Raw genomic sequence first — 11,921 nt, 5'->3', positions numbered from 1 at the left:
CTAGGGCCTGGTATGGTCACGTTCCCTGGAAGCCACTCCTTCACTCCTCCCACCTTATTGTAATTGAAGACTCCTGGGAAAACTGCCAAGGCTGGAATTACAGGAAATTGCCTTGCGGCCAATGGTGCTTCTCTGGTTACTTTCCTTGGTTACAAAGGACAGTGATGGTTTCCTGTCTGTTAGCTGGGTTTCTTTGACTCCTTGTTCTGGCAAGTTCCTAAGAAATCTTAGTTTATGCTCCTTACATGTTTATTCAGCTCCTGTTATTGGCATTGCCCTCACCCACACCCCCACCTTATCCAGCTCCCTTGCCTCTAGCTTCCGTGCTCCTTGCTAGAGATCTTGAAACTTTTGGTCCATAATAGACCAATTTTATGGGACACCCAAACAGACATTATTTGGAAGTAGGCCATAGCTCTAAATAGATGCCACTTCAACCTTGGCCACACCTGTTGAGTCCTCTCCCTTGAAGGCTATGACTTTTATCATTCAATAACATGTATTAGTTTTTCTTCTTACTAATTATATGTGTTCATTGAAGACTGCTTGGAAAATACAGAAATGTATGGAGAAGCAGATACAATTTATCCATAATCCCAAGAAATATAATACTCAACATTAGACAAGGTGACAACATAGGTGAAGGTTAAATTCAATGCTTTTTTCTCTGTTCTTTATTCTATGCCAGCCCCCAGTTTTCTCCTCCCAGAGCACCTTCTGATCTCACCCTTAAGAAAATTTGCCTGTCCTAATATACCATAAAATGGAGGGCAAACTGGAAAGTGTACAATAGCACTTACCATGTCAAATGTATATAAGAGAGATATCTCATATCAGGAAGGTGTTTGGAATCTAAAATAGCAATATTTTGTCATAGCTCTGCCAGCACTACCTTATTACCGAGGTGTTGTGGTGATAAAGAGTTGTGGGAATGTCTAAAGAGATAAGAGACAATCTGAGAAATTCACGGTACTCCCTGGGAATAAGGAAAAGGCACAGTACACAGAGGCAAGAATGATTAAGTGTGAGGCAGGCTCATAAATACGCTTTTCTCTTTGGAAAAAAACAGCCAACATTAAACAAAAAAAGTTGGATGATACTAAATCCATCCCAAAGATAAAGTTCTTGTTACAGATAATAGTTAGAATTTATGTTTGCTTCTTTCCCAAGGTGGATAGGGTGAGAATGGCAATTTTCCTTATTTTTGAGTCCTCATATTGAGGCTCTGGTACACAGAGGACTTAGAAAACACTAAGGCATAAGAGTTAAGGTCAAGACTTTGTAGTTAATCAGAACTGCGTTCAAATCCAAGCTCCATTCATGCAGTCCTCAAACATCCCTTGAGTGCCATCTGCTGTTTTAGGCATGGGAAGTACAATATTGGACAAGACAGATAAGGCCCCAACTTACATGGAGCTTACATTCTAGTAGGGGAAGACAGAATGTCTAATGATTAAAGATAACAGAATGATATGATTGGAAGTAACCTTAGGCTAAATGGTCAGTAATGGCTTCTCTGAGAATGGACAATTGAACTGAGACCTGGATGATAAAGAGACCAGCAGTAAAATAAAATAAAAGAAAAGAAAATCTAGGGGAAGAACACTGCAGCAAGAAGTAACATCTAGGACAGAAGTCCTGGGGCAGGAATAGGCTTGATGTTTTTAAAGAACAAAATGAGGAAGAGAGTGAGGCAACGAGGTTGGAGAGGGTCAGCACATGTCAGGTCATGTGAGGGCCTTGCAGAAAATTGGCTCTTAATCATCATCATTATTATAATAAAGCAGAGGGAAGGGAAAAATGAAGTCAGAGAGTTTGGGGGTACTGTACAAATACCACCTGAGGAATTTGGACCTGACCAACTGGGCACTGAGGTGTCACTGTAAGGTTTGAATGATCTGGTGAAAATGGAGCCTGAGAAAAGCAATTCTGAGAACAGAGTACAGGGTGGCCATTTTCATCTGTCAGTACATTTCTAGCACTTGAAATTCTCTAATTTTCTTTGCTACAGTTATTGCTTTCTCAGTGAGTACAAATCCATAAGTCACTGGACACCTGCTTTCACTCAGGGATATGTTGAGGGTCTATTTCCAGCCCCATGTAAATAAATTCTCTTGTATTTTGTGACTGGAATTTCTACCATCACGGTGGTATCTAAATCATTGTTTCTAAAGCAACTACAAAACATGGCTATTTGGTGAGACCTGACCTAAAGGATGCCAGCTTAAGATGAGTTTTTGTTTCATTTGACTTGTGACACCATCAGATGAGATCATTAAGCCACTCTAAATTTACTTGGTTAAGAGGAGTATGGCTCAGGGTTAGGTTTCCTGGGACAACATTGCTTCTTGGTTCACATGGTTTACTAACTTTTTCCATTTTTATTTCATAGGGAGAGAAGAAATCTTATGGAAAGCCGTGTGGGGGTCAAGACTGCAGTGGGGGCTGTAAATGCTTTCCTGAGAAAGGAGCAAGAGTAAGTTACTTATTTAATTGTTGATAGACAAGTAGTTACAGGGGGCGTTATCTGTTTTCTTTAGAATTAAACTGCTTAGAGTTTACTTTTAGACCTCACAGAACAAGCAAAGTGATGAAGACCAGCTGGAAGGAACTTTGCTAACTAATGATAGGCAGAACTAGACTGGTCAATGTTTCTGAGCTACCAAGAAGAGGTTTCCTTCATTGACTTAAGGCCAGGGTTTCCTCAGGGTGTCATCTGGAATATTTCCAAAACCAATTAGGTTGTGCAGAACCAGATTGTGATAATGTTTGTAGATACGTGTAAGTTTTTGTAGCTTATTTGTAACCACATGGTTCTTCCTTACAACTCAGGGGAACAGGTGGTCTAATTGTTATCTACAGGGGATGTGACTTTTCCAAAATTACCCTGCTTGTTAGTGATAGAATCAAGAGTACAGGGAAGCCATAAAGTCCAGAAATATAGGTGATTGTACCTAAAAAATGGTTTACAGGGTTGGCCAGTTAGCTCAGTTGGTTACAATGCAGCCTTATAACACTAAGGTCACGGGTTTGGGTCCCCATACCGGCCATCCACCAAAAAAAACAAACAAAAAATGTTTATACATATCACATTAAAACATAGGGTATGTTTTCAAACATTATGACATATTCAATGCATTGTCCCTCATTAGCAATGCAAAGTTCAAATTGTTGTGCAAATTGCAAGGAACACAGTGCATTGACAAAGCATTTTCATCAATTTCTGTATATGCATAGGCCTCAGATAATTTGTAACTCTGATTTTCACTGAGTAAAACTTCATCTTTAGTAGAACCCAGAAAAAGTATTGAAGGAGGCTTGATCTGTAAAACACATACACGGGCACACACGCACGCGCGCGCGCACACACACACACACACACACACACGAGGGTACTTCAAAAAGTTCATAGAAAGATTCATGTTACCTTTTAACTCTGTCTTTCCATGAACTTTTTGAAGTTCCCTCGTGTGTGTGTGCTTGTGCATGTGTGTGTGCACAGTCTATGTTTCCAAAATTTCTGGCTACCCTGTAGGATTCAGATCGTCCGATTTTCAGCCTTGTGTTTGCACTCTCATCACACTCAAACAAGCCTAAGAGCTTACACTGTCAAAGGAAGGTAGTGGCATAAATAGGTCAACCAAACCTTCAAAAACATAGCAAAACAGGGAACACAGTGACCGCTCCACCTTCTCTTTCATTATCTTCCATTTACAGTAAAGTGAAATGTCAAACTATGCCAGAATTTGAAGGAGAAGAATAAAAAGCCAACTCCTCATCAAAAGGGAGCAGACCTATTACACATTAAAGGCATAGACTTAGAGAATCATAAAATATCAGAAAGGGAAGGTATCTTAGAGAGCTTCTCATCTTATCCACTGATTGTACAGAGGAAACAGACTCAGAAGGAAAATGACTTCCCAGGATCACACAGCAAATTGATGACAGATTCCTGGCTATTTTTTTTTTTTTTATTTCTTGCCTATTTACTTCACCCACTTACCCACTGCTGCCTCCCAGAGAAGCCATGTTTACTGTAGCCACCAAGGCCCATGCCTTTACCTTTGATTTACAACCAGGAAACATTTTAGAAAAAAATAATTCTACAATAAATATATGATGCATTCTTTAGGCTGGCCGGTACAGGGATACGAACTCTTGACCTTGGTATTATAACACCACACTCTAATAAACCGAGCTAACTGGCCAGTCCAATGAATGCATTCTTAAACAACACGAAAGCCACATGAACAAAGCAGAAGTTTCCCTTGATGCTCTTTTAGTACCACTGGTGTCTTTCTTGTCTTTTTCTGTGCATAATCAGAGATATGTATAATATGTACGAAAATAATTTCATTTTCTGGCTTTCTTTGCCAAAATAGTCATAAGTATATATTCTGTGCCTTTTTTCCCCACATGATATGTCCTTAAAATGTTTTCTCTACCTGATAGTTTAATTTAGCCATTCCTCTTTTTTTTAAATTATATTTTATTTTGTCAATATACAATGGGTTGATTATTGTGGCCCATTAATGAAACCCCCCTCCGTCCTCCCTCTCCCCCCTCCCTCCCAACAATGTCCTTTCTGCTGGGAGCTAAAAATAAATAAATAAATACACAAATAACCTGGGTGGGGGGAGAAGAAGACAAAACAATTACAATTCCTTGAAGTTGATATGACTAGCCATTCCTCTTTTTTTTTTTTTTTTTTTTTTCCTTTTTCGTGACCGGCACTCAGCCAGTGAGTGCACCGGCCATTCCTATATAGGATCCGAACCCGTGGCGGGAGAGTCGCCGCGCTCCCAGCGCTGCACTCTCCCCAGTGCGCCACGGGCTTGGCCCGCCATTCCTCTTTTGATGGGCACTTAGGTTGTTTCCAAATTTTTGCTATTTTACAAAGTGGTAATGCTATAGTGGAAATCTTTGAACAGATCTCCTTGTGCTCATCTCTAGCATAAATACTAAGAATCAGAATGATCAGATACAAGGGTAATAAACAATTTTAACCTTCAAAGCTACTGCCAAATTACCCCACAAAATATCTTCCAATTTACACTCCCATCGGCTTTGTACAAGAGTACCCATGTTTCCACACTCTTGCCAACACTTCATGTTTTTGCTAATATGTTGAGTGAAAATCATCCTAATTTTATGACTACATGTGAGTTTAAGTGTTTTTTCATATATTCATTGGATGTTTGTATTTTTTCTGTGAATTTCCTGGAAATATCCTGTAACCACTTGCCTAAGTGATGATTCTTACTGATTTACTTTACCTCTGCAAGTAAAAACAACCCAAGTGGAAGAGATGAGATTTAAGGTTTGACACAAAGGGCATTTCCTGATGGGTTGTGGGGGGCGGGAAGTGGTTGGTCAGACCCAACAACGAGGGAACTGAGAAGCTCTGTACTGTTTGCTGGGTTGGGGAGCCTTTAAAAGTAGAAAATCTTATGTATCTGAACTGAGGTCAGATACACCAGGCAAACATGTCTATGATGACCTCATTGTTTAACCCCTGGCTGAGATTTCGATCTTTGAAGATGAAGGGCAGTGAATTTACTCTGTGAGGAGCCCTCATTTGGGTTCCAAACATCTGGAGCCCTAGTCTGACTTCTCCTTTGAAAACATCTGAGTGGTTGAAGGGGTGGGGGGTGGAGGAAAATAGAATATCACTTCACAGATTTTTTTCTTCAATATTTAAATGACACAGACTCCACACATTTAAACATATTTCTAAAAGTTTATTTGTGAAGTCTGAAGTTTCTAAGAACATTTGTCAAAGTTATTGAACCAGACCAAGCTGTATTTCATGAGTCAAGAGCAGGAATGTCCTATTTCCCAAATAGATAAGGAGGACAGTGCTCATAGGGCAAACTCTGTTGATGTGGATGCTTGAAGCCACCCGCACCGCCAGGTCCCATTTAGTCATCCTCCCTTCCCTCCTGTGTTCCCAGGGCCAAGCAGGATTGTTTAAACTGGCTCCAGCACTATTGACCCTGCAGGACAGCCCCTCAGTACCCCTTTTGTGCAGATGTCAGAAAGATTTGAGACTGTTTTCCTTAGCTGAGCAGAGGGCCCCATTTGGATTTCAAGCTGTTCCTCTCGAGCTGGGAGGGGAACAGAACGTTGGGTCACCCCTGAGATATGCTGCAGCCCTTGGCCGGCCCGCCTCCTGCCTTGGGGAGACATCAAGCACATAGCTTGCTGGGCAGTGTGTACTTTTCCTTTGCCAAAAGCCTCTTGAACTGACTACGACATTTACACAACACCTAGCACTCCCGCAAAACTGCAATCCAACCCTTTTTGGCTGAAGCTAACTCAAACTAATTCCTCAAGGGTATGCTCTGCCTGGTAAAAGCCTCTGCCTAATGTTGGTGCGTTGCTTTGTACTTTCCAAAGCATCTTCTGTCAGGGGCTGCATTATTGTCTGTATGCAACAAATAAAGAAAACTAATAAGTGACTTGTCCAAGGTCACTAGCCTGTTAATGACTAAACCTTATTTAGCCTACTTTAGGAGAATGACAACTTTAAAAGATGACATACTCATAGTGTTAAGTAAAGGGGTTTTTCCCCTTTCCCAGACATTTAGATTTGGATTTAATGTTTGACTTTCAGTTTTCTTTCCTGGGGGTATGTTTTATTATCCAGAAGAATCATTCTTCTGAGTTGTTCTCTTTCCTGGTATTTTTTTCCTGCCATTTGACTAAACAAAACATTTTAGGTTGACAATTTCATTCCTTCCCTTTTTTCCCTACTGGATTTGAAAGCTATCTTTGCATTATATTCCATCAGTGTGTGTGTGTCTGAAGTTGGGGGTGGGAGGAAAGGTTTGTGTGTTTTTTTCTGAGCCTAGTATTTCAGAGTTTTTATGGTTTCAACAGTGTTCTGGTGTTTATATACAACATGGTGAGCTCCTAATTATCCATGCCATCTAAAGGAGCATTATCACAGATAATCCAAAACCACTGGGAATGTTTAAATTCTCTTCTAGGTAAGGGCTGTTTGCTCCTGTTTTATGACTTGAGAAGCTACATCCTAGCTTGACAGTTTATGAAGTTAGCATGAGTTTCATATGAAACTGAGCCCAGGTTTCTTAATTCTTTATCTCCTGCCTGTATCCTGCTGCTTCTCTGTCACAGAAATGTGTTTCCCATGAATTCCAGAGCCTAGATGCATTAACCGCTAGTCCTTAAATTTACTCTCCTCTTGCAAACAGCTGGCGTTCCCTATGTCAGCTGACTGGTGCCATGGCTACGAAGAGGCCTTTCCATTTTCTCCTGAACTAGGCAATTGCTGTATACATCTTTCCCTACTCCCTCTGTACCCCCCACATCCCTGCCCGACCAACTACTACCACACACACCCATATCCTTATTTTCTACAGCTCCAGAGTGAAAGCTCATATTGCACATGACCTCCTTGGGTGGCCAGGTCTTGCTCCAGCTGCCTTCACTTAAACTTCGTACTTTCATTGCTCACTCACTCCTCAGCCTTCTGTGGGCTGGTCTCGCCACTGACACTAGTCACCACTAAGCTGCTTGTTGCCAAACCCAGTGGACATTTTTCATTCCTTATCTTCCTTGATGTCCCTACTGCACAAGACACCTCCTTATCTCCTGAAACTCTCTGTTTCCTTGGATTTCATAATACTATTCTCTCTTAGTTCTTTTCCTACTTTGATTGGGATCCCTCAGGGTTCTGTCCTCATCCCACTTCTCTTCTTAATGTAGGCCTCTCCCAGGGTGGTTTCATATACTCCAGAAATATCAGCCACCATCCATACAATGATAAATATTAATTCTCTAAGTACAACAGTGGTTACCAGAGACTGAGGAGGGGACGGGAGAAGGAAAACATGGAGAGTCTGGCCAATGGGTATAACATTACACTTAGACAGGAGGAATAAGTCCTGATGTTCTATTGCACAGTAGGGTGACTATGGTTAACAGTTAAGCTTTGTTTATTACATAATAGCTACAAGAGAGGCTTTGAATGTTTCACCACAGAGAAATAATAAATGCATGAGGTGATGGTTACATTACCTACCTTGTCCTGATCATTATACAACATATATATGTATCAAAACATGAGATTGTACCCTATAAGCAATTCTGCATGGGTGTGGTTCCAGCCCTACTCTCCACATCCTGGATCAACTGTTAGGTTACTGTGAAGCCAATAGGAGTCTCCTGTCTGGAAAGGAATCACTGCTGTTAAAAGAAGGCAAAGGGCAGTCATTTTCATATCTTCTTTAGATCCTGTTAGCTGTAAGAGTCACACACTTCCATAATTTACTTTGTGATTCTGCTCTCCCTAACTCCTCTGAGTTTTTTATCCTGGCCTCTTCTTTTGCCTGATAGCTTCTTACTCTGTACTTACAACGCAAGGGACTTGGCAAAGTGCTTTTGTTTTACTAAAGCATTTTTTTTCTTCCTCCAAGATAAGGGCAATTCATGAAAAATTGTGAATCAAAAATCATCTGTATCTTTCTTTGTGATACTGATTCCACCATCCTCTACACCAAATCTGCCTACAGCCTCTTCCCTTGTGCAAAGTTGATGATTTTGAGTTTTGCTTGTTTCTCTTCCTAATGGGTAAAGGAGGGAAGTAGCGTCTGAGCAGGAAGTAACCACTGGGTGGCAGTAGGGGAGGGAGGTAGAAAAATGAAGGGTCCCTCTGTATTTAAATATTTAGGTTATTTAGGTCCAGGATAATTGATGTTAATGTTAAAATTTAGTGTCTCTGCACTGAATCAAGATGCAATCGCAGCCCAGCAGATGTTCATGGTCATCTTAATCATTTCTTTGATCATATTGGGACATTACGAAATTTATGGAATATGTTATCTGTACTAGTGAGGGAGGCTTCTGCTAGAGAGGAGCCAAGGAGCTTGAGGAAAAGATAAATACGCAGCTGTGGAGTCAAGAGCACAGATTTAGCAGAGATCTATGAGGATACTTCAAAAAGTTTGTGGAAAAATATAATTCAAAGATAATGCAAATCTTTCCATGAATTCTTTGAAGGACCCTCTTAAGTGTCATGCCTGATCTTTGCCAATTGGATGGCTTTGGGCTGGTGTTTTCCCCTCTCAGGGTCTCAGTTTGCCCATAGCAAAATGAGAGTTTGAGCTGTGTGATCTTGAAGGACCTGCCAGCTCTGACAATCTAAGTCAGACACCATGTTACTGTACCCTAATGGTTCCTTGCCCCTAGAGTGTCTTATCTTATCGTGCTTTCTAGTGTTGCAGTGACATATGGAGGGCGATGTTTGACAGTGTCCTACTCTGTGAGTGGTGCCTTGGCAGCTGTTCCAGACAAAACTCACTTGCTGTGACTTGTTTACTGCTGCTGCTGGAAGCTTCTGACAGCTGAGACTGTGCTCCTTCAAGAATGTGCAATGCCCCCTCCCCCCACCCCTTGGTTATCTGGATAGTGTGACTTGAAGAGAGTCATAGGGATTTCTCTTCACCAAAACCCACAATATCTTCCCAGCCTTGCCTAGGAGTCATTCTGCTTACAGTTCTAGCTTTGGAAACTCACTCTTCAGGTGAAGCATTGCCCTGTCCATTTATTGCTTTAATAAATTGCATATGCTGCTCTGATGAGAGGAGGCAGGCTTACCCTGCATACCTGGAAAGGAGTTGTATGCACAAATCGCAAATCTTTAGGAACCATTGAGTTTTCCTTGTGCTGGCCCTGCTAATCCATAGGCCAGAGACACTGGATAGCAAGACATGGATGAGCATCTTGCATGTCAATGTGTAACATATTCTCTCCTCCTAGAGTCTGTCCTCTTCCTCCCTCATCAGCTGTTTACCCCTTTTTTCTCCTTATTCTTCTTTCTCCTCCCTAGTCTCTAACTTCCTCCTTTCTCCTTCTAGACTTCCCTACCTCCTGCTTTGGCATTTCTAGCTCTCCATCCTTCACACCCTTCCCCCTGCTATGACTTCCTCACCCAGTTCTCTCCTGTGTTGTCAGTTGCCTGGGATTTCTTTCTGAGACACTTATCTTTGCCTTGAGTTCCTGGTTTTTGTCATCTATCAGCAGATGTGAAAACTACAGCAGCAGTATATCAGGAAAGAGTTGGTGTGATATACTTTATAGAAGCATCCACTTATCCAGACATTCTAAATCTTAAGAGTTTGGACCAGTGGTTTCCAAAACTGGGGCTGGAGATGGGGTGTGCAAGTCAATTTATTGGGTGGAGAAGAAAGTATTAGAACTTCTACTTACATTTAAATTGAGAAAATCTAGAAAGAAAGTAAGATTTGCATTAAATGATTTAATTTATGTAATGTGCTTAAAACTGTGGCACACTAAATGTTTTGTAAGTGTTAGCTATTACTGTACGATTACGAAGACTTTTAAATATGTAATGTATGTATTATCACTGGCACCATCAACATCTTCAGCTTTCCTTTTGCATACGCTCTGCAAGGTATCCTGAGAGAAGAGAGGGAGTGACACAAGATGGAAGGGGTGACCTTGGGGCCTTCACTTTTTTTCCCTATATGTATAGCAGAGATACTGCTATTTCCTTGGATCCAGTTAAGTGGATTTATGGACTATATTATCTAACTACATTAACCCTCACAAAATGGACAAGTGGCTTAAGAAGATTCCTGCAAATAAGCCATGTATTAAAGATAATAATAATAATGTAAGCACATGAAAATGGCAGAGCTCACACTTCTACTCCTAGAAGGAGCTTTTCATCAGTCTCATTATGAGGTAAAGCCATGCCAATTTAATTACACCTGACAAGAAGTCAGCAAAAACGTAGTGCAAGAATAATCAAGACTATATGAAATATGGATTTATATCTATTGTCAATAATGAAAGATCTTGCCCTAAGTATATATTGTGCCTTGAAATATTAGCTTATAATATAATAAGGCCATCACAATTGACAAGATGTTTAACATGCTGTTTATTTCATGTTTATCTCATATTTTTACGTTTTCTATTTATTGTGTGTGTTTCATTTTATATATTTGTATTATGTATATACATATATAGAGGACGTGCATATGATATATATAATTATATATCTATTAATAATATATTGTATAAGTATACATGTATTGATAAAGCATGCTCAAAGATGCTTTATTTTAATTGAAAATGGTGTGCAATCAAAAGGATTTCGAGACCACTGACCTACAGTATATTTAAAATAGATGGGAACTCACAAGCAGAGGCAAAAACTCTCTTGCTCTTTCCCTATAGAATAGTCATGCACCCGGCTTTAGAGCTTTACTTTGAAAACTTCACATAAAATAAAGCAACTGGGAGTTCAGGAGTTGAGAGAAGTAAGACAGCAAAAGAAATTTTGAAATCATAGAATCAGAAGCCTGAGAGATGGGATCCAGCTCCCACATAGCACATGATAGTTTACAAAAGGCTTTCCCAGCATGGCTGTGAATGCTCTTTCCCTCATTTTAAATATGAAGAAGCTTAGAAGAAAGTTTCAGAGAGGTTAAGAAGGTCTCAGGTCTTTGTAAATAGCAAAGCTGAGATTTGAACCTAGTATTTCATCCCCCTGCTCAGTGTCCTTTCCACCATGTCAAATGGCCTCTTAACCCCATGGCCATAATCAGATTGGGGTTGGATTTTTGTGGGTAATTGTAGTGGAGAAAATTTGCTAAGACACAGACCAGATATCAACAAATCAATTGCCCTTCTCCCTCTGCAGTAACTCCAGTGAGCAGTAACTCCTGACCGCATGAATAGCATCTGTTCATACCCTTGTCTAAGTTTTAAAATATTTTTCTAATATTCCTGTCTTTTAAAGATTAAAGAAATGAACTCTGTGCTTAAGGAAAGCCTAGTTTTTAATCTGTGATTGCAAGTTTTGTGAGGAGTCATGTCAATTTTTACAGCTCTAATGAGGGTCTGTCTTTATGTCGGCTACTCACTGC

This window comes from Cynocephalus volans, chromosome X, assembly GCF_027409185.1.
Source record: "Cynocephalus volans isolate mCynVol1 chromosome X, mCynVol1.pri, whole genome shotgun sequence".
NCBI classification, from domain to species: domain Eukaryota; kingdom Metazoa; phylum Chordata; class Mammalia; order Dermoptera; family Cynocephalidae; genus Cynocephalus; species Cynocephalus volans.
The sequence above is the reverse complement of the archived record's forward strand: the minus strand, read 5'-3'. Positions refer to the sequence as shown.